The sequence below is a fragment of the Haemaphysalis longicornis genome, unplaced genomic scaffold (assembly GCF_048455015.1).
Source record: "Haemaphysalis longicornis isolate Haplotype H1 unplaced genomic scaffold, Haemaphysalis longicornis Haplotype H1 scaffold_5, whole genome shotgun sequence".
In the NCBI taxonomy this organism is placed as follows: Eukaryota; Metazoa; Arthropoda; class Arachnida; order Ixodida; family Ixodidae; genus Haemaphysalis; species Haemaphysalis longicornis.
The window spans coordinates 74,932,644-74,953,541 of record NW_027526385.1 but is presented as its reverse complement, the minus strand read 5'-3'; positions in this window follow the sequence as shown (position 1 = coordinate 74,953,541).

The window sequence follows — 20,898 nt, the reverse complement described above, 5'->3', positions numbered from 1 at the left end:
CCAGGGCGCATTTATAAGCGGGGATAATGACGTTTTTTGTGGAAGAGATTGTTTTGACAAATGCTTCTTGACCAAAGCTTCTGCACCCGAAATCTGTATGTGCGTGGTATAACCAGCATTTGAGAGCCTCAAAGACTGCTCATTGAAACTATTGACCATTAGGTGGGGGCACGACTTATGAAGGGCATTGCGGAAGCAGAGTTTCACAATGCCTCTTTTAACAAGTTTTGAGTGAGCTGAATGGAATGGGAGTAGAGGTTTACCACTCCTAGGCTGGTACGCCCAGCAGGTGCGGTTCTGGTGAAAGGTGAAAGCTATGTCTAAAATCGTAGAGTGTTGTTAGATGGCAACTCATGGGTTCACCAGAACCGCACCTGCTGGGCGTACCAGCCTGGGAGTGGTAAACCTCTCCTCCCATTCCATTCAGCTCACTCTAAATTTGTTAAAAGAGGCATTGTGAAACTCTGCTCCCGCAATGAACTTCATAAGTCGTGCCCCCACCTAACGGTCAATAGTTCCAATGAGCAGTCTTTGAGGCTTTCGAATGCTGGTTATCCCACGCACATACAGATTTTGGTTGTGGAAGCTTTGGTCAAGAAGCATATCTCAAAACAATCTTTTCCACAAGAAACGTCATTACCCCCGCCTAAATGTGCCCTGGTTCTGTATATTCATGGCTTATCGCACAACCTAAAAAAGATCAGAGCACGTGCCAGTGTAAAAGTAGTGTTTTCAGCCCCGAAAAAAAACTGGCCACCTTATTCAAGATGAAACCTTCAGACGCAAAAATAAACCGAGGATGTTCTAAGGAGCACGAAAATTCCTTCGTTTCGTGTGTAGAAAATGTGGTGTACCAGGTCCCTCTCTTGTGGTAAGCACTATGTAGGACAGACCGGTCGCTGTTTAAATGATAGGCTCCGCGAACACGCACGCAATGTCATGAATGGTCGCGATAGTTTCCTCGCACTGCACTGCAGCACGTGTTGTAAAAGGGCGTAAGCCGGATTTTCAAAAACGTTTTGTGATAGGGAAGAGCAAGAGCAGGTTCACACGCGAAATCATCGAAGCGGAAGAGATTTGTAGAGTCGGGCCGGAATGTGTCAGCACTCCCTCCCTCGCGCTTTGTGACAAACAGTTGACATTCCTGGAGCTATAGAATGTTCGCGCATGGCAAGCGTATTGAAGACGATAGTCTTTCTTGGGCTACTTAAACCCAGAAATTTTGGTCTGTATGTCTGTCTGTCTGTCTGTCCGTCTGCCTGTCTGTGACTCGATTTAGCCACCCGGCCAAAGTAAAACAATGCCTGCGCAATAGTCTTAAATAGTCACAGCTAAATGTGCCCGTCTAATTCCGGTGTAATGTTCATATTTGTCAATTATGTTGAAGAACAACAAGACATTACGCATATATAAGACAACAAATTAATACAGCAGTGATATTTGCAGCGTTCCTTTATAAAAAATCGTACATGATTGATTCTGGCGAGAACAAATACTTCATCAACTGAATAAAAAAATATCACTCCGCCGTCGCCTGCTGTCGCCCGCGCCCTATAGCCTCAGGCAGCATTTGGAGAAATCAAGTGGCAACAGTTACGAAAGGTTCCACTATATAGATTCCCCGTTCTGGTTGGAACGCACGTGGACTAGGGAAATGCGGTTCTATAAACGTGGAAGTAGGGTGCCTCGATTCACGCGCGTCTTCGCCGTACGGCAGCGTTGGCATCGAGACACCCGGTTTGTAGCAGTGGAACGCGGGAAATGTAAAATGATTTAAGCAAACCTTTGGCGTCTTTACCTTGGGAGGAGCGCGACGCAAGAGGAACAACATGAGAGGTGAGCGGGAAAGCGAAGGGAGACATTTACTTGGCAAAAGTCGATAAAGACTATCGTGTTTTGACGACATTTGCAACAAAAAGGAGCAGATACGCGGCCAATTTTTTTATCTCTACATGATTTTGTTGATATTTTTAACTGTTTTTTTAGAGGGGTATATATTCATTTGCTTCTCGAAATAAACTTTGTTGGAAGTTAGCGCTCGCCCTCGTCCCATCTCTTGTCTCGACTTGTATATGCCCCGCGCTTAACCTACAATAACCTCGTAAGTTTGAAAAAAAAATGGACACCAAAAGTGGAATTGTTAGGTGGTGTGTGTAAAAACGTAAGAAACTTTCAAATAAATCGGAGATGTTGGAATCAATTTCTAGAAAATAATCTTAGGACTCTTTATGAAGCGTTAATACAAACGCCCCAGAAAAGATAATAGCACAAGTTTTTGCCACCTTTTGTTTCCGTCTACCCTTCTGTTTCTAAGCAAATGTATCACTGCGGTTTATTATCTCTTCCGGCAAAACTTTTGAGAAATACTACAATAAATGTAGGTTGTCTTATACGGCTAAAAATGTTGTGGATATGCAATCACTAACCATAGACAATGTTGTCCCTATTGGGAATCTCATTTTGGTTATATTTTTCCCCTTCGCAATTCGTAGTGTCCCCCACAAAGTACAAAACCACAAACACAATCGCTAATATTACAAAAGGAGAATAATAAGCCCGAACGTTTTTTTTTTTAAATGACAAATTCTTCGGTATTAGAGACCTTTTCGCACGTCCCGAGATCATGGCAACTCAATCAAACGCATATTGTACTGTAACTATTCTAGCCTCCTAAGTTTGTACGAAGGCATAAAATAGTAATCAATGATCCGGCTGGAGCTAAAGTGTTTCCTGCTGTTACAAAATATCTACAAAATCAAGGTTAGCTCTAAAAGAGAGCGTTACGCTTCTTGACTAGCTAAAAGCAGGGCTGATAAATATCCTCCAATGCTCTCACTTGAGAGAATGTCTTGAATATACCTGGCTGAAAACAGGCATTCCATCTTTCGAGGTTGCAGTTATTGTGCGCGTCCCTATCGTACACGGTTACCCGTCGAAATATTACATGGAACGCGGCTTAAAACGTCGCTTCTGCATCTGTACACGTCCAGAAGCTTTCAACTCAAAGTCTACTGCCCCCTGTTTACGGCTTGGCTGTACGACGATTTTTAACAAGAGCAATGGTGTTTTGAAGTCCACCTGACAATCTTTAATCGGCACCGGGAGATCATCCACACGGCCATTCTTGTTTTTACCACCACCAACAATAAAAAAGCTGCCGTAATTACAATTCAAACTACCGACCTTCTGCCTGTACTAAAAAAGCCCATTTGTTTTAAAAGGTTCTTTCGTTTTGGTCCAGCGAAAATTGACTTGAGCACGTGGGAGCTATTGCTTTCAGATCTTTTTCTTTAACTAAAGCGTGCCGTTCCCAAAAGGTTGGCTTCCTCTAGCGCATGGTTGCTAAAGGTGGTGCACCCTCTACAGGAGTGTATGCTGTTTTAATTGGCACCGTCTGATTCAATTGTTTCAAAGACTGTACACTCCTAATGGACGATATCTTACATCTCCTTCAGCAATTCAGAATCCTTTATGACGGTAATTTTTCTTGGGCTGCTAAACGCGAAAATTTTGGCGTCTCTGTCTAAACGTTTGTCTGTCTCTTCCTCTCTTCGTCGATTAGCCGCGCTACCTGAAGGTAAAGGAGCAAAGCCTCTCCAAACAACGAAATCCGATACCATACCTCATACTAGTCAATATTGTTCAGCAATAAGAAAAAAGGTGTATTCGATGAAAAAATGAAGGTATTTTATTTATTTATAGATAAATAAATAAAATACCCTACTCCAGCAGCACCCTTTCAGTTAAAACAGGCGGATAATCTATTTTTGCAATAGCAGCTGAGAAAAACACGTTAAAAGAACATTTAAACCAAAAGTACAAACATGCTTGCACTTAAGGCGGCCCCCACAAACTCAATAGTACCAAAAGATCCCCACAGATGGCACGCGAGCAGTGCGTCCACAAAAATTGATTTGAACTCGGAAAACCTTCATTGCGTTTATCTTGGTATGAGCGATATCCGGAGAGGCCGTTAGAGGTATCGGTTGATCGAGGAGAGGCAATTAATAGCAGAGGTAAATTATTACCCGAGGTAAATGAATAAACGAAATTTCCTAACAGGGCAGCAGAAGACCATCGTCTTTAGACGACATTTGCAGCAAAGCGAGCCGACACGTGGCCAAATGTACTTCTATTGGCTACTTTCTCCTACCACAGTATCGCGGCTCTTCGGCCTAAGGTGCATTGAGCACTCTCTACCCAACTGACTGTTTTGAGCATGCGTGCGTGGATGCTAGTGTGGAAACTTGTAAATAAGGTTTGAGCAATTAAACGTGCTCGTGAGTACTGAAGTATTCGGAGGTACCTGAGGTCCGGAAGCTTAAATCCTGCACACTCGCACACAATTATACTTTGGGCAAAACAACAAAAATGATGCGCTTTTTCGTAATGTTCGCGCCAACATCAGGCAATACGGGTAGGGAACTTATTCTTGTAATATTGTGTTAGTGTGGTGTAACAGGGAAACTGCAAACCTATCTTTGTTAATGGGTGGGAGCCCCAATATTTCATAATGACTAAAATACATGCCGAATACCGAAGCGCAAATACGTTAGGAACTACACCTCCTTTCAGATGGTAGAGTGTCTTACTGGGCAACATATTAAGCGCAATCAGTTTATCATTGCTCCCTTCAAATGCAAATTCTTAGCGTCAAAACGCGTATGAAACTTTTCATCAAGGCTCTTCCGCGCTAGCAACTTATTTTCACGTAATTCCGCCTCGGCGTTTGCGGCGTTTTTTGCAATTGTGTTGCCTTTTTCGAGTGTAGTTGGGTTAATTTGACCGTCAAAAATGTCTGCTCGAAAGAATGTCTGTAACGACCTCAACGGCCAGGTCAACCCACCGAAGTTCTTGGGGGGGGGAGGGAGCGAGGATTTTTGAACAATGAATTCAATTTTTCGAACATAACGCCATGGGATTCTCCACGTAGTGCCACTGCAAAAGATATTACACACCGGAAACTCAAATGTGGGTTCGAACCGTAATTTCTAAAGAAGCAACAATTACTCTGTTATAACGATAAAAACGGCGCTTTCGCTAAATCTGCATTATTTTGAAAATGCAGGGCGTTACATGTTCCTTGCTGTGGAGGTACTCGGCAAGGCATGATACGTGTTAAAAACTATTCAGTAACACTTTGAACGCTCGATGCTCAAACACGAATTCCTTTCCACCCTCAGCCAAGAGACGCCGGGATGAAGCTGGAATGAACTTTCATAGAAATGCATGCGCTGGGATGTCAAAATTATTACACTGCTGTAGAGTAGTCTGGTGTTTAAAAGCCCTCCATGATGGCAGGCTTGCACGTGGGCATGAGAAACACGGTTTGCGAACCGTACTCTTGAAATTCTCGTGCATTCGGAAGCCTGTTCACGTAAAAAAAAAACGAATTTCTAATTCTACCATAGTTGTGCGGTACACAAGATCGAAAGCTCTGCTGACGTTTCCATAAATTGATTCAGCCCTTAATACACTCAACGCCTATATTTATTTTGTTGAATACATGGTCTGTCTTGGAAACATCATGATGTATTGAGTGTTTAACGCCACGGCCCAGGCGAAGAGAAAAACTGTAAAAGTAAAAATTATTTCTAACCACTATGCGTCGCAGACGTCCCGCCAGGAACAATAACCGAAACAATATTTCTTCCCGCACATCTTTCATAAGAAACACGACGTACCGTCTTACGAGGACTTAAAGAAATGAGCTTGCCTTGACGTGCAACTGATGGCCACATTTTGCGGGAAAATGGGAGTCCGGACTCGGTAAGTGCAGCAGAAGCGGATGTGAGGATAACAACACTGGAAAAAGCGCACTAAATCTCGGTAGCTTTGATCAACTGCGTACGGGACGAGAGTGCGCTTGTATTCTCCGCGGCATCGCCAGTCATCTAAATCGTCGAATATAATTCATTTACCTAAGTTTAGTTCAATGTGAATTTTTTTTTCGAACAAGGTTGAGGTCGTTTTGCGCCCGAAGCTCGAAGTAGCGCTGGTTTAGGGTATTAAGAGCGCGCCAATAATATTGAATGTGACGGTAAGTGCTCACGATACGTGTAGACGTGTAGAGCATTTGTCCAGAAGTAAGTCATTCTAACGCATACGCGGGGAGGGGGGGGGGGGGTCCAGAATGTCTAAAAGATACTAACTTATAGTAAACCTCAGATGTCTCAAGTTAACTTGTTTTTTCTCGCCTTCACCGCATGCTGAAACACGATAGTTGACTGATTGTGGTGTTCGAGGTGCAGAAGTTACACCTGGATTATGAGGCGCGACTTAGTTGGGCGTTCATAATTAATTTTGACAACCTAAGGCTCTTTAACCTGCGCCATAATCTCGACCTCCCCGGAGTTTGGATCTTTTGGTTCCACCTGAAAAGCAGCAACCGCGACCTGGAATCGAGCTCGCGTCCTTGCGCTCAGCGGAACAACGCCTTCGTCACTACGACACCACGGCTGGGGTGTAAGGTCGATAGTCTTTCTGGGGCAACCTGAGTTTGAAAAGTTTGGTCTGTCGGTCTGGTTGCAATTCAACCACCCGGCCAAAAGAGAGTTCTCACCAAGAAGTACATATACCCAAGACCGTTGCAAATAATGAAAACCACTGGCATTGGTAATGCCCGTTCACGTTAACGCGAGAAGGACCTCGGGCGTGTTTTATTCAAGATGTCAGTGAAACAATTTTATGTTATTTTAAGTACGCGTCAGATAGATTTTTACAACAAATGGAGGATGTACGGCGCGTTAAACCGGGACGCAATTTACGGGCTTACCCACCAGGCAATGCGGATGCATTTGGAGCGCGGTAAAGTTGAATTAAATTGGGGAACTTTGCACTCTAGTTATCATACGAGGAGAAAAGGGAAGGGGGAGAGCCTTAGAAGAGAACGGGGATAGTGGAGAGCATATCATGTTGCAGGGTCAGCTAAAGAGTACCGTCTTTCTATGACAATTAAAGCTGAGCAAGCAGACACCTGACAATTTTTTACTTGACAGACTTGTAAGGTCTGCTCTATTTTGTCGCTTTACACCTTTTGTTAATGTCTGTACTGTTGAAACATTAGGATATAGTAACCTCTGTGAGGCAGCAGATGAAAAAATCGTGTTTAATCGGTGTGGGTGGATTTCCACCTGAAAATGTTTATACGACTGTCGCTATGAACGCGTTCTTGGTCGTCGTCATACATGAAATCTCGAATCTGCCATTTTTTTATTTGTCCTGCGTAGTGTCACAGAGTCTGCAGAAAGGCCTAGAGAAAATACATCAGACATCAGCAGATCTTCAGTAATTGATAAAAACATAGCAAGGACCAAAGAACTTTTAAAAACAGCAAAAACATTTTTCATCTGCGAGACACTACTCCGCAGCCCCTTTACATATTTCTACTTTTTTGTAACGGAGACACTTAAGTGCCTCCTTCCACAACTTGCTTTATAATCTACCTGGAAAAAAAAACAAGGGGAAGGACTCGGAAGAAAAAATAAAAAAATTCCGTACAGGCGCTGTCTAAAACCTGGGCGTACTTTATTGCGGTAAGCAATATATTACAAGACACAAGTGACGTAACAACTCTACGATACAGAAAAAGAAAAGAAAAAAAAGAATAAGAAAGAGACTCCTTTCTTTTGTCCGTGTCCCTGCGCTGTTTTTTTTTCACGTAATATTAAGCCAACTAGCCCAAACTGAAGCCTGCGTCAATTTTATAATCTACTTTTTTCACTTAAAATCCGGAATAGTACTTTTTCAAAGTGAAGAAATACGTAGTTGGTAAACTTGTATAACCAACTACGAGAGTGCCTTCTTTTTCTCTTTTTGTCCTTCATTTTAATTGCTTACGCACTGATTATTAGTTTCTCCTTCGCTGCTATTTATTTCAGAGTGAAGAAATAAAACTGCGTGATTTGTTTTTCAAGTGCTTACTGCACACATTTTAGATACGTCTTTGGTACATACTCTTAGCGTGCAACGGCGTTTAGGTATTTCTTTCTGTATAATTTATTTTCACAAATTACGTTTGCATAACCGCCTTTTATATTAAATATTGTGTGCGCATTTTTGATAAACATGTCCTGCTGTCGAATGTTTCGATGGACCTCATTTTGTAGTTGTCTGTTGGCGTAAGATGGGTAAACAACAAACAATAACACAATTTCAATAAGAAAAAAACTAGTTTAAAGAGCACTTAGACACCGTTTGTTTACAAAAAAATACAGAAGCTTTGCCAGAAAAAAAGAAACGTGAATGCCGAAAGTGCTAGAAAAAAAATGAACCCACGGGAATTGCGAAATGGGTTTTGCCGAGAGCGCTGTTTAGGCAACAGAAGAACGAAGTTTTCCAGGAACGGCCGCGCAGACGACAAGGAATGATTAACTCAAAAATGTAAAAGAAATACCTTTCTAGGTGCGTTTTTTTTTGGAAGAAAAGCACAGCGGACTGTCACGTCAGAAACTTTCATGAAAATAAAATTCTAAAAAATGAGGATGGGATGTCAAAGAAAGGCCGGAGCAGCGCCAAGAAAACCGCAAACCTTGTGGAAGGCTTCTGAAGAGAGCAATTGTTTTGCTCTCTTTCTAGAACATTCTATTTCTTGATAGAAGAGATGACCATTCAATTCCCGTATTTTAAAAATGGGGAAATTAATCTTTCGGTTGTTATTATTTCTTTCGGCGTACGAAGTTGCGTGTAGAAATAGAGAGAGAGTGCTGAACTTGTTTTTTTTTTTACTGCTGGGTGTTGAAGAGCGTGGGTTACAGGTGCTGGCAAATAGCTATAACCGCTGAGTCTGAACTGAGTCACAAATAAACTATACGGGTTGATCTAAACTTGTTTTTAATGCCGGAATGCGTCAACGTCACCTTTCGCTGAGCTATGCTGCCGAGCTTTGTCACTAAGTTTAGCGTCGCTGAGTCTTTGTGTTGCTAACTTTAGTATTGCTGAGTGAATGATCTCGCGAAGCACGACAGAATATATACTTGGGCTAGCCCGGTACATTCCCACAATAAAAGCCCGTGCACAAATTCTGAACGAAAGCAGCTGAGTACACATGCACGCCGTCTGGGTCTACTTGCTTTCTTTTCTCGTCTGTCGCGCAGCTTTTTGTTGGCCCGATAGAAATTTTCTTGCGAGTACACTGCATTCACAATGTGGGCAAGTCAGTTTTCCAGAAATTATGCTTGACATCGATCCTGTTTAACATCGGCTTGACTACTTTTCATGAAGGAATCGCTGTGAGGCAATTTTCCAGCGCCAATAAAAATGCAGCTTATTTCAATTACGGAAGGGAATAAAGGTCTTACTTTTAAGCGAGAGATTTCCTTGGCACTGACAGCTTCGGACTGCCGTATTAGGCTGCGCTTACCTCGGGAGAGCACGTTTTTCGTAAACTTAAGGCAAGTAAACTTTGTGTAATCTTCATGCATTCAAACCAAAACATCACAGTGTCTAGAATGTCGTCCGATGGCATTCGAATATTTAGGACTGGGCTAGCCCCACCTAAAGCGCCTGTCGGTGTGGTGTAGCACTTCCGTCTTAACTTCGTGATGCCCAGACGGGGGTTCGAGAGCGACTCTTGCGGTTTTTTGTTTCACATCTATATTAAAATGTAATTTTCATGCCTTAGGTTAGTTTTTGGTGTTTTAAATGATTGGTTTCTGTTCGTTAGGTCAATTTGTTCGTTGAGATTAGGTTACATTGTTTTAGGTCAGGTAGATCGATGCAGTGCCATACACGGCATTTGTCTTTACAAAACACCCATGGACGCTGATATAATGAACTGCTTACAGTACTGTCTGACGGCACTCTAGATAAAGCCTAAAAACATTTCGCAGTTAGAACAGCCGTGTGCTCCCCAGAAGGCTCAACGTCGCAAATACTGAGGCTCTCTTGCATCTGTTCTCGTGTTCCATTTTGAACTCCCCCCAACTCAGTGCATACTTGGTGGCGTGGACGACACACACTGGAGCGTTGTCTCGTTTGGTGTCCTATTTGTTGTGCACGGCACTGCCTTGCACAACACTAGCTCTCTCTTGCTGAATATTGCTTCGCAACGTCGAGACATCCACTGTTTCGCAGCCAATGGGTAAAACCATATCGGCTTTCCTGCCGTTTTTCTGGGTAAGCAGTTTGCATTTCTCTGTTTAATACGCAAGAAGCAATGTACCCCTTTGAGGCCCTAAATGCACCTTAGGGTAATTAATTATCGAGCTACAGTTCCTAAAAGCTGCCACGGTTAGTGGAATTCGTCTTGTATTGAAAAAATATACCTTTATTCTAAAACAAAAATTCAAACTCGGCGTGCTCAAGTCTGTATTCTGAGCTTCTAGAATAAAAATTATTTTTTAAGGCAGAACATCCGCCATCAAAACGTTTTGCAATATAACAGCAGCTTGTTTCAAAGTGGAGGGGTGGAAGGTTCTCAAGAAGTAACTACTGTTGAGGAGCGCGAGCTTCCGTCACGCATTTTACTTATGACTCGGACCGCTGGCACTGTTCCGAAGCCACAACGCTTGTTGACTGCTTGCTGTGAAACCACTCACTCTTTTTCACTGTCCAGTCTCTCCTGCCAGGTTCCGCAGAGGCAATTAATCACGCGTCCTGCTCCTTTACTTGAGAGTGTGGCTCTCTTCAAAACCTGTAGGCTTCTCTGAGCGGCAGAAGCCGCAGAACCACTGTGAGTTTTTATAATAGAATAATTCGCTGTGTATAACACTGGGCGATATTGAGAAACCGTTTTGAAGATCCTACTATTTCTTGCATTACCTATACGCGAAAATGCCTGTCTGTCTGTCTGTCTGTCTGTCTGTCTGTCTGTCTGTCTGTCTGTCTGTCTGTCTGTCTTTCTGTCTGTCTGTCTGTCTGTCTGTCTGTCTGTCTGTCTGTCTGTCTGTCTGTCTGTCTGTCTGTCTGTCTGTCACTGGATTTAGCCTCCCGGCAGGAGTCAAAGTAATTCTTCAACAATAAGTAGGCAAACACTTTCCTAACTACTAATTCTGGTAGCATACGCACTTAACACTTGTAAATATTTCTTGGCAAACGGGAAACATTAGGGATGCTTGACTCAAAACATGAATACATATCTCATGCTAGGTGTGTGTCTATTGAATAAAAACACACGTCGGCTTGATATTTGTAGCAAATAAAAAACGAGTTGAAAGCGATGCTTTAGCAGAAAACTAAAAAAAGCGCTCACGCTAGAAGTCGTGGCGCAGGTTTAGCCCAACAGTAACAAGAGGTCTTAACAGATGGCGTGCGAGCAGAGCAAACGCGAGAAAATTGAATTGCACAAACCTCGATTTCTTTCGATGTGTGGGGAAGTCCGATTTTCGTATACAGATTGACAACCTTATTCGACAAAACCAGTAAGTCGCAGTCCTACAGATGGGGCTCCAACTCAGCACATACTGCTTTTTCAAATACTACTCTCAAAACCTCTACTAAGTAAGGCACTCACTATTTGCATGTAACGATTTAGTGTCATTGCAATAAACGTGTAGAACCCGACGCCCTTTTCCCCCAACGTGGCACACTTTCAAGACGTCTTTCGGTGCGCTTCGGGCCAACACATTCATCGCGCCATCACATCCAACGAAAAGAAACATCCAATTTTGTGTCGTTAGATCCAGCATGCCAGCACATCCATCGGGCCATTACATCCAACGAGCAGAAACATCCAATTTTGGCCACTGCATCCAACGTGCCATTACATCCAGCGCGCCATTACATCCAATGTGCCATTACATCCATCGAGAAACTTCGTCCAAAGATGTGTCATTACATACAATTTCGGCCAGTACATCCATTGCGCCACCACATCCGACGTTTCATTACTTCCAGCGCGCAATGCCCTGTTGCCTAACATAACTACATTGCTAGGCTTAATTAAACGTAGTCTGAGTGAACTCCGCGAATGGATTGTTTTAGCGAAGCGGGCTATGCTAGACGTTCTCTTTCACATGTAAGTGTTGTTTGATTACAGGAATAACTGCGTCCACTAAAGTTAATCAGTTCTAATTTGAGTGCCGCCATGCAAACGGCAGGTGGTGCATACGGCTTTCTGAGGGACTCTAGGTTTTGTAATAAGCAAAGCATCGAGTTTTGTTTATTACATTAGGTTACAAAACATTGAGTTTTGTAACACTTTAATTCTACTATTCCGACTGATATTTTTTTCTAACTCCAGTGTTAAACCATCTCATTCTCATTTATAAGTAAGGTGTTTGCTTTGTTTAACATCACGAAAGAGCGCTTAGTACGTAAGGAATATTTTCCACACCAATCACGCACGTCAGAGCAACATCCCTGAATATGAGCGACGCTGGATCACGGCTCATTGGTATCTGTGAATCTCGCATTCGGTACTGTTGTGAAAAAGAGCATTGCTACTCAGAAAAAAATGTAAAATATATCTTTAACTAATTGTATAATCAATTGAAATAACATTTACGAGAAAAGCAAGCAACTGAAAGAGGATCGAGGAACTATCCTCAGCAACTACTTACTGGAGATATCGCTTGAAAAGTAAGCGGATTTATAAGTAGCCGTTAAATAATCACTAGAGTACAGATGCCGTTTTAAAACAGATCCCGGAGATCCTGTCCAAAAACGAATAAAAGTAAGAATAAAATAAAAAAACAAAGTTATATCTTAATGCACTGAAAGCTCCTTAAAACCCGTGATTTTTTATTCGGTACTGGGATTTCGGAACGAAGGTGTTGCAGAATCCCGATTGACGTTCGCCGTGTGGGTGAGCCACCTGCCTTCCCCGAATTCCTCTCGACGCACATGAAGTGGGGAACGAGCGTGAATGGTGCCTGCGCAGGAGCTCACCTAAAATTCTCGCCGTTGGATCAGGCCACCGCTTTAATTTGTGCCGCTAATTACGCGCTGCAGCTTCGGGTAGCCAAGGCAACCTATTAGGGGTGCCAAGGCACTTTTTTTTCTGCAGAACGCGCGGAAGGGATTCAGATCACCTGGGCGACAACGGGATGGGAAACGCCAGGGTGTGGATAAAAAAATCCTCAGAAGGATCATCAGAAACCCTCCGGCGCTCAGAAACCGCCACGGGGGCAAGTCTTGACGGACTCCGGACGAGCTCATTGAAGGATGCCGCTGAGGTCGTAAGCGAAGCCGCCTCCAACCGCAGCGCACGTGCCGATTAAGGTTTATCCCTTCCCCCCCCCCCCCACTCCTCTGTCCATCCCCGAAGAGGAGGAGGAGGACAGGAAAGCCTCCCCTAAGCCGTGTAAAAGTCTGCCGGCTAGGCCCATACAAAGGGTTGCGCCTCGCTGGCGTCGGCAGAGGCCACACCTCGCTCCTGCCGACGGAAGAGGATACAACAAAGCCACGAGAAGGGAAGGGGGTCATCGTCCCGACATGGTATATCGACGCAGCCATCATTACACTTTCCCTCTTCAGAAGGGTGTGCAACTACACTCAACGTGCCAATACATCCAACATTCCACTACATCCAACGCGCCACCACAACCAAGGAGCAGCTACACCCAAAAGCATGTCATTACAACCATCGTGCCTTCCGGAGGAGAAGGGTGCAACGTCTTCCAGGCCTCCCAAGGCTGATGTTTTCGTTGACCTTTAATTTGATAACTTGTTTTTTCTGCTTGATGTTATCACACCACCGGGAGTACGCGGGGTGAATTCAATGACAATTAGCGCTAGTGAAGTTGTTAATGCCACAGTTCTCTGTAGGATGGTTACATTGAGCACACTTTGCGCTTGTTGATCTACCCCTGCAAGACTTTGTGCCGTGCCCATTCCGTTTGAAATTGAAGCAGTGGCGTAGATTTGGCATGTACGGGCGCGTGACGTGGGACAGTCTTAAAACCAGCCGTAATAGATTCTGGTAGTGGGGTTTTATCAAAGACCAGTACGATGTTTATTGTTTTTATTTCTTTACCACCTCCTCTTATTGTGATGCCAGACGGCTCTTACGCCTTGGTCACGGAGTCCTTCCAGTCTGGCTGTTTCAGTTTAGCTCAGATGGAATGACGCCTTGAGAAAAGTTTAGTGTTCTGTCAGGCGTGACTGTAATGTATAGACCATGGAGGTTGGTTTCTTTTAGGAGCTTATTTTTCTGCTATTTGTAGCATACCTCAATGTGCAGTTCACCCAAAGTAAGTTCTTTAGCTCTGTTGTTTTTTTCCAGCAACACTCTCAATAAAATTTGCAACGAAGCAAACTGATTTTCTTCTTACAGGTGTTTCATTCTCCATATATTGCATAATTGAAAACCGAGGCATGTTGTCAGCGAAAGTTTGTATGCTACTTCGATGAGGGCCCTTTTCAGGGCCTGACCTATTGGTGGGGGGTTGTTTAGAGAATACCATACGCAATATTATATAGCAGGGCACGGGGGTTCTTTCTTCTGGAGCCTTATTCTGGTAGCTATGGAGGTGGCGGAGCTCCCTGCCTGATAAACAAACAGGTAGCCCATCGGCCGGAGCTTGACCAGCGCTCCAACGGCTGTGGTTCACATTAAACCCTTCACATTAAACCTCGTTGCCATGGTTTGTCACAGCGTGAGTGTGGGGGCTCGGAGTCCGCAGTGTTGCCAATATCGACCCCATGAATACTCATTTATGAATACTCAGTGTGCACGGTGCGGGGATGTAGCGGAACAATCCACTAATGTCGCTGGCGTAAGAAATTATAATCTAATACTAAATTATTACTGGCTTTTTTGGAACGCTTTTTTCGAGACGCTTCAGATAATAAAAATACCAGCTTCACCTTTGGCGGAACCAGCTTCAGAGCTGTCAAAGTGCCACAGGCCCCTTGCTAAATGCTGTGGTTCAGCGACTTCATGTGTTCAAACACAATTTCGAAAAAGAATCCCGGCCCGTTTTCACGCCCTCGCCATGTGCCCTGAGATATCAGAACGTTTCGGATGAAAACTGGTATATAAGGTGTATAAAGAAATTAGTTCTTTAACAGAACTCCATCGGTCCCAATAAGCAAGCTTTCACTTTTTTTGACCGATGTATGGGGGGAGTTGTATATATCATCTCATGTGTTTATCTGTAGACGCAAGCAGTGGAAAAAGAAGTGACGGGTGGGAAAAGAGGTAGGCATGCTGTCTTTGGAGTGGGTCACGGATCGGCAGAGGCTGTAAGAGGACTCTTGAATCTCCCGGTGGGTATGCGTCACTATTCATTAGCATCGCCATGTAGATTTCCCGTGCGAGTAATGTTATCGTCCCCGCTAAGGCCAGCCACGGCCCAGGTCTGCCTCGTGTCGTCCTTCCGCTATATATTAGTGCCGAAACCCGGGAAGACGACCGCACGTGGCGAAGGAGACCACCGACGTCCCCTCCGGCTTGACGTTCGCAGAACCCCGCTCATTTGACTGTTTTTACGCTGCTCAGCCCCGCCCTCAGCCCGAGGTCAGCATGGCTGGCCCTGACCACCTACCGACGACCGACCGAATGTGTGCGATGGAGAAGCTGTGCCGGCAGCAACGCATTTTTAGCGGCGCTACTCCAAGACTTCTGAAGGCAGCGACGAATCTTCTGGATGCAACTTCAGCGTCTCCGCACGACCTGCAAGATGCCATTGACCAGCTGGAGAGCAAGTACACCGCACTTCATGTGGTAGATCAGAGAATCATCGATCTTCTTGAGAGTGATGAAGTTGAATGTGACTACTTCGAAGCCCTGACGTACCAAGGAAAGATATGTGATGCCCTAAAACGCCTGCGCTCTGCCTCTGAGACATAAAACTGACGTCACTTTCGCACATCCAGATGACCGTCCTGAACGTGGCTCACGCACATCGACCTCAGCAGTTGTCTTGCCTAGGCTACAAGTTTCTGCTTTTCACGGTGAGCCACATAGGTCTACTCCAACGGCCGACAGTCACTCGAACCTTCCCGATATCGGCAGCGTGAGTACTGCAAACCGTGTGGAGCTCAGCTTGCCGGCGCAGCACGCAAGCTGCGTTCACATTGACGTTCACATCCCTGACGGGAGCCAACGAAACAAAGGCAGATGCGACCGCTTTGCGCACACCATGACGTCCGCAACCTCGACTCAGGCTAGCGTGAGGCCAGAAGCTCCTCTCGAGAGCTAGGGCTATTTCTCTATGATGGTGGTGCAAAAACCCATTCCGTACAACGCAACGTGCGACGCAGAGGAGGGCTGCCTACCTCAAACCGGCTGCCTACCTCAAACCGAAAGGGATAAGACGATCAAGAACAATTTGGTAACGTTCCGCAAGTCCTTGCACAGAAGCAAGCCGTCATTGCAGCGCAAGATTCGTCGGACCAAAAGGCTGAGGATTAGGCTGAACCCAAGCGCTTGCAAGAGGGTGCCTTCTACGAGGTAGCATCGAGCGTCCCAACGCAAGACGGGTGTGAAGAACGTGAGGCTACGCTTGCCGCGAACAGAGACGAATGATATGCTTCCGCCAAAGCAGGCAAGAAAAAACTTGAGGCAAGGGACGTGAAAGCAAACGTAGAAGTCACATCGTGCGTGTCCGAGTACATCTTCGTTGCAGAACTCATGAACAGCGAGTCTTTAATTGAAGTTTTGGAAACCCCTCGTAGTCACAATACCAGCCTGGCAGCACTGCTACACTCGCCTTACAAGGGCTACCGCAAAAGCAAAAGTTCGAGATATGCACAGCATCCTCTTCAGCAAAATAGGTACATCACCGAAGGACTGAAGACGTTTCAAAAACCTTGGAGCGCAGTTTTGTTGGCGACCGTTTCAGCTTGGCGGGCCTAGGCTGTCCTGAAAGCGGCGAGACGGTGCAAGCACCGCTGGAAACGGACGAGGAGACAGAGTTGGCCAACAGCTTTCCTGTTTTGACCTGGATCGAAAACCAACTTTTAGGATTGTGGACATATCATTCTTCGTCGCCCCGATTCTCTCGCGCGCGGGAGTGACATATGTGGTTATTCGTGTAAGCAGCGTAACTTAACATTACGGTACCCGTGTCTGATGAAACCCTAGCAGGCTATCTTCACACACTGTCGCGCTCTACTCGCTAGACAGCTGAGCAAAGGCATCGGTCCGTCGGGAAAAGGAACGCCGTCGCAATTCGCTCAAGAAAAGTGACCTACATTGTTACGACGTGTAAATGACCCGCGCGCTGAAGATGGAACTGCGACTGAGCGTAGACAGGCCTGAACCCAACAGGAGCGGCTCATCTCGTAACGCAACGAGGAGTCCAAGCTATCACTCAAGCTCTCGGATGACCTAGGAGGCCCTTTGCGCAAGCATCATCTAATAAGGAACGTGGTACAGGACGCAGGAAGGGATGATATTGCGCTGCAACGCTTGTGCCAGAACATTGAAGGACGCTGCTTGTATCCCTTCATAGCAGACGTGAACGTTGCGCGCGCGGGAGTGTGTTGAATCTCCGGATGGGTATGCCTCACTAGTCATCAGCATAATCATGTAGATTTCCCGTGCGAGTAAAGTTATCGTCTCCGCTAAGGGCAGCCATGGCCCAGGTCTGCCTTGTGTCGTCTTTCCGCATAGAGACAATGAAATCTGCAATCACGTCGTGACACGCTTCGCATGTAGTGGCAGAGCGGTGCCACGTGGGCATAAATTTAGGCCACCGTGGAAGCGTCGGAGACAGTGCATCGGTAGGCCGGGTTGCCGAAACAGCCTCTCAACGTGCCCGCTCACTTGGAAAGTGTTCATGCAGAGAACATTTTCCGTTTGAAAAACGCCAGAGACACGGTGTGACGCCCCATCTGCCGTAGTAGAACTCGGAATCGTCAGAGGATCCACACAGAATAACTCGCGGCATGTGCACAACAATGTTGAGGTTAGGGCAGAGCGGATATTTTGTAGTACTAAACTGTGATTGGGCCTGATCGTGCTTCACTTCGGCATGTCCCTGAAGTGTTCGCATCATGAATCGCCGTTTTTTTTTAAAGCGTGGACATTGGCTGAGCGGATTCAACTGTGCACGAAGGAATATTTTTCTCGTCTAGAAAATGTTTTGACGAGCGTGCTAAGCTGAGTGCGTCAGTCGATTCGGTATGGCGGTGTCGAGACACAGAATCTTCTCACCACCCTTCGCTTCCCTCCCTTGCCGCGAATCTAGACTGGCAGACTGCCGGTTTTGTGGCGACAAGCGCGCTCGATCAAGAGAGAAAAGATTATTCGGAACTTTCTTGTTCGTTTTTTTTTTTTTTGTTCAGTGCACAAAAAGTGCGTTTCCTTCCCGGTACAGAACGCAATTGATTTATTGGACTACTTCCTGTAAAATGATAGATCGAGCCGTCTGCGCCGCTTGCCGATACTTAGAATTTGCAGAAAGGCGCAAAATTGAATAAATTGATCGCATTTGGGCACGAGCGTGTGTCTGCGGGGGCGCAATTAATTTATCGATTGAATCCGGCCCCGGATTTCTCATTCCCCCGAATTTTACATTTCACGCCTAGCGCACTCTCGCAAGAAATCCTCACCGGACCCTGCCTTATTCAGCTTGTTTGAAAGGAAATAACATATATTTGAATCAACGCAGGGGTCTCGGTTTCTCTGATCGGAGTCCAGCTAACGCTTTTAAAATATACTCACACCTTACTACGATCACACTAGTTTTCTTTATTCTCACCCATTTAATAACAGTGAGGCTGCTTAGGAATTCCTTGATTCCAGCGTTTGACAAAACTCAGTATAACAGTATAAAGAAAAGAAATCACCGGCACCAGCAGGATTCTAACCCGTGTCTGGTAGATCAACGGAGTTAGAGCGAGTCGTCTTGCCCACTCGGCTACGACCTTGAGTTATCACCTGACTGAGAGTCAAACGGCTTACTCACTCGGCTGTGACTGTGGGCAGAGGAATCACGCCACCTGGTCAACACAGGACACGTGCTAGGGTAGACGTTGCACCTGCGGGCACAGAGTTTAAGTGTGCGCGTTCCTCTCATTCGGTCTGCTCGTTCAATTTGCTTCTTCTTCGCCTTTATAGCAACAAAGATCGCGTAAAAGTCGTTATGGCAGCGAAGATAAAGCAAATCGGCGGCAATCGTACACTTAAAACATCGTGATGGTCGTGAAAGTTACGTACAGCTTCGCTACCTTAACGTCTTACGCGTTAGTGTGAGCTTCCTTCGTTTTTTTGTGCTGTCCTCTTATTATTCACAACGTTAACCCGTAATGAAGATTGGGGCGAACAAACGAAGTAACAGCACCTTAACCCAGTTGATTGACGCATGCAAGAACATGTGCCTCCTAACTCAATAACAGCACGAACAAGACACGATTACATTAACAAAACGTTGACGCTACATACCACATTCCTTCGCGTATTGTCGTTGGCTTTTGTTTTCGTGATAAATTTGGAGATCAATGTGCGTCCACCTAATTATAACCAACCTAGGTCGATCCATAGCAGCACTAAACCAAGGCTGGCTCGCCATATACTTATCACATACTATGAAGTCTGCCTACACAGGAATATTACTTTATTTCACGTGGCTGATGACGACTTATCACCGTACGAATATTTGTGGCCAATATTTATTAGAATGAGGAGGCTGCTTGTCTTGGAGCATTGCGACCACCTTTGAAGCGATATCGAGACTCGGGAGTCTAACAGCTTCTGGTGTGTTTCGCTGTAGTCGCTGCCTTCAGTTCTATGCGATACCAGTACGATACCATGACGCGATACGCGACACACCATACCAGGACAGACTCTCGTAAAGTCCATCTTCGACACAGCTGCGCTGCTAAAATCATCGAAAGCGCAGGAGTATGTCGATGATCATCAAGAGCCCAGCAAACTCAGCCAGCAGGTGCAAGTGCAAGAGATAACAGCAAGGAGGAAGAGCGAGGTGTACAAAGAGCGGAGTGTTTAGGGCCCCTGTCGTATTTGTATTTGTTCATGCCTATCACTCGTATGCAGAAAACTAAAGTAATGATCAATAACCTCGACACAGCACAGAGGTTTGAAATAGCTGGCGAGGCAGGGGAAGTGGTAAGAGAATATACCTACTTAGGCCAAGTTGTGACCCCGGATCCCAACCATGAGGGAGATATAATTAGAAGGATAAGAATGGGGTGAAGTGCATACGTCAGACATTCTCAGATAATGAATAGCAGCCTACCATTGTCCCTGAAGAAGAAAGTGTATAACAGCTGCATCTTACCGGTACTCACCTACGGGGCAGAAAATTGGTGGCTCACAAGAGGGTTCAACTTAAATTGAGCACGACTCAACGAGCAATGGAAGGGAAGATGGGTGTAACATTAAGTGACGAGAAGAGACCGGAATGGGTCAGGGAACAAACACGTGTTAAGGGTATATTAGTATAAATAAAGAAGAAATGGGCGTGGGCAGGGCATGTAATGCGAAGGCAAGATAACCGTTGCTCATTAAGGGTAACAGAGTGGATCCCTAGACAAGGCAAGCGTGGCAGGTGCGGCAGAAAGTTAGATGGGCAGATGAGGTAAACACGTTTGCGGGGATAAATTGGTCGGAGTTAGCACAGGACCGGGATAATTGGAGATTAATGGGAGATGCCTTTGCCCTGCAGTGGGCGTAGATGGGCTGGGGATGATTATGATGATCACTCGTAGCTACATATGCAACAGCAAGCTGTCAAGTTTCACTGGCTTCGTGGATTCTTAGGCCCTAAGCTCGCAATGGCCAACTAACCAGGCTTCTATCTTAATATACAACAAGCGCGTGGAGCAAGAAAGCCTTGAGGGCTACCACAATGTGAAGGCACTGAGAATCGACCGAACAGATGAAGGATGGGCTGGGATTAGGAGTATAAACCAGTCAGAGAAGGAGGACGGATTACGACTAAAGAAAGCCTGACAGACTGCCGGTTCGGGGGCCATCCGAAGAATTCATCGCGTCAGCTCGGCCGTTGCCGGCGATGACGGATGACCTTATTTTCTCATGGGCTATCG